This window comes from Heterodontus francisci, unplaced genomic scaffold (genome assembly GCF_036365525.1).
Source record: "Heterodontus francisci isolate sHetFra1 unplaced genomic scaffold, sHetFra1.hap1 HAP1_SCAFFOLD_1290, whole genome shotgun sequence".
In the NCBI taxonomy this organism is placed as follows: Eukaryota; Metazoa; Chordata; class Chondrichthyes; order Heterodontiformes; family Heterodontidae; genus Heterodontus; species Heterodontus francisci.
In genome coordinates this window covers 25,001-27,614 of record NW_027141499.1, presented here as the reverse complement: position 1 = coordinate 27,614, position 2,614 = coordinate 25,001, and the positions used below count along the sequence as shown (strand labels likewise).

At 51.6% G+C, this 2,614-nt stretch overlaps 1 protein-coding gene across 1 annotated transcript in view; it reads left to right on the top strand.

Annotated features, from left to right (window-relative positions):
* Window positions 1-905: 905 nt before the first annotated feature.
* LOC137363891 (claudin-9-like) overlaps window positions 906-2,614 on the top strand; it is a 22,963-nt gene continuing 21,254 nt past the window's right edge. The window contains exon 1 of the mRNA XM_068027401.1: window positions 906-929. The gene's annotated coding sequence lies outside the window, so the exon portion shown is untranslated. The remainder of the gene's footprint in view (window positions 930-2,614) is intronic.

Sequence of the window (2,614 nt, the reverse complement as noted above, 5' to 3'; positions counted from 1 at the left end):
TGTAGTATACTGTATTCGCTGCTCACAGTGTGGTCTCCTCTACATTGGGGAGACCAAGCGCAGACTGGGTGACCGCTTTGCGGAACATCCCCGCTCAGTCCGCAAGCAGGACCCCGAGCTTCCGGTTGCTGGCCATTTCAACACTCCCCCCTGCTCTCATGCTCACATCTCTGTCCTGGGATTGCTGCAGTGTTCCAGTGAACATCAACACAAGCTCGAGGAACAGCATCTCATCTACCGATTAGGCACACTACAGCCTGCCGGACTGAACATTGAGTTCAATCATTTCAGAGCATGACAGCCCCCCACTTTACTTTCATTTTTAGTCATTTTTAGTTATTTTTTTCTTCCTTTTTTTTTACATTCCTTTTTACATTTTTTACAATCTTTTTTTGCATTTATTTCATTTCATCTTAGTTTGTTCAGTTTGCTTACCCACTGTTTTTTTTCAGGTTTGCACTTGCTGCTGTTCAATATTCAGTCCGTTAACACCCTATCTGTACTAATGCTTTGTCTTTCAACACACCATTAACATATTGTTTGCCTTTGCTCCGTGACCTTCTGGTCAGCTATGTGGCCTGGTCCAATCTGCACCTTCTCCTTTGTTATCTCTTGCCCAACCCCCACCTCACTTGTTTATAACCTGTGACTTTTCTAATATTTGTCAGTTCCGATGAAGGGTCACTGACCCGAAACGTTAACTCTGCTTCTCTTTCCACAGATGCTGCCAGACCTGCTGAGTGGTTCCAGCATTTCTTGTTTTTGTTTCAGATTTCCAGCATCCGCAGTATTTTGCTTTTGTTTTTTTCTTCTTTCTCTTTTAAAATCGAAAGACAGAGCGGCTGAGATTTTTTGTGTTGTGTGTGTGTGTGTGCGTGTGTGGATTTCTTTGAAACCTACTTAATCGGATCGTGTAACACTGGTTTCAGGTAACTTAACTTGAACCACAGACTGGATTGGCTCCCTCCTTTATACTGAACGGGTGCAGGTAGGCCCATTCCACAGTTGTTTAGCAACCATGCCACATAGAAGTCAGGCGCTGGGATGTGCGGGAACTCCCAAATATCCCAATTGCTCACTCATTATCCCTGAGTCATGCCATCTGTTTCTCTCCATCGTTGAGTTAACCCTGACCGGGCACCCACTGAGAGTGACATGCAGAACTTATTTAACCCCCGCGATGAGATACCGACCACATATCCTCACCGTCACAGACTCCGCCTATTTCCACCTCCGGAACGTCGCCCCCGTCTCAGCTCATCGGCTGCTGAAACCCTCACCCGTGCCCCGTTCCCCTCCGGACTTGACCATTCCGACGCTCTCCCCGGCTGCTCTCCCACATTCCGCCCTCCGTAAACTTCAGCTCAGCCCAAATCTCCCGCTGCCCGCCCGTGTCCTAATTTTGTAACCTCCCTCCAGCCCCTACAACCCTCCCTATCTCTGTAACCTCCTCCAGTCCCCTAAAACCCTCCCTATCTCTGCGACCTCCCTCCAGCCCCTACAACCCTCTCTATCTGTGTGACCTCCCTCGAGCCCCTACAGCCCTCCCTATCTCTGTAACCTCCTCCAGCCCCTACAACCCTCCCTATCTCTGTAACCTCCTCCAGTCCCCTAAAACCCTCCCTATCTCTGCGACCTCCCTCCAGCCCCTACAACCCTCTCTATCTGTGTGACCTCCCTCCAGCCCCTACAACCCTCTCTATCTGTGTGACCTCCCTCGAGCCCCTACAGCCCTCCCTATCTCTGTAACCTCCTCCAGTCCCTACAACCCTCCCTATCTCTGTAACCTCCTCCAGCCCCCTACAACCCTCCCTATCTCTGTAACCTCCTCCAGCCCCCTACAACCCTCCCTATCTCTGTAACCTCCTCCAGCCCCCTACATCCCTCCCTACCTCTGTAATTGTGGTACTATCTGCCCTCTCGGGCTTGGGAGCCCTGAGGATGTGAAAGGTGCCACAGGAATGCAAGATCTCCAATGGCTGGACCAATCGAGCCTGAAGCCACCACGGCCTCTGACCTCCTACTCTCACGGACCCTCCCTCAGGATTTCCCCTGTTGGCTCTCTCATCTCAAAGCTCCATCCCTACGCCAGGTGCCTCCACCACGAGGCCCCAACAACAACCACGCAAGGAGACATCAGGGACCGGCGACCAAATGCTCGGTCAAAGAGGTCGGGTTTTAGGGAGCGTCTTAAATAAGGAGAGAGAGAGAGAGGCGGAGAGGTTCAGGGAGGGAATTCCAGAGATTAGGGACCCAGGCAGCTGAAGGCACGGCCGCCAATGGTGGAGAGATGGGAATCGGGGGATGGTCAAGAGGCCGGAATTGGAGGAGTGCAGAGATCTCGGAGGGCGGTAGGGGCAGGAGGAGGTTACAGAGATAGGGAGGGTTTTAGGGGCTGGAGGAGGTTACAGAGGTTTCGGTGATAGGGAGCTCTGTACTGTTGTACACGGAGTCAGACCCACAAGGGAATAAATTGAAGAATTTAAAACTGGTCGAACAGGGACTGAGAGCCCCTCCCCCTGTCTCCGAGCACTTTCAGCGTGAGAGTAAATGAAGAAAACAACTGCTTGGGAACTGAGCCAACTGTGGGAACAGGAGCTCAGAGGAAAGACAG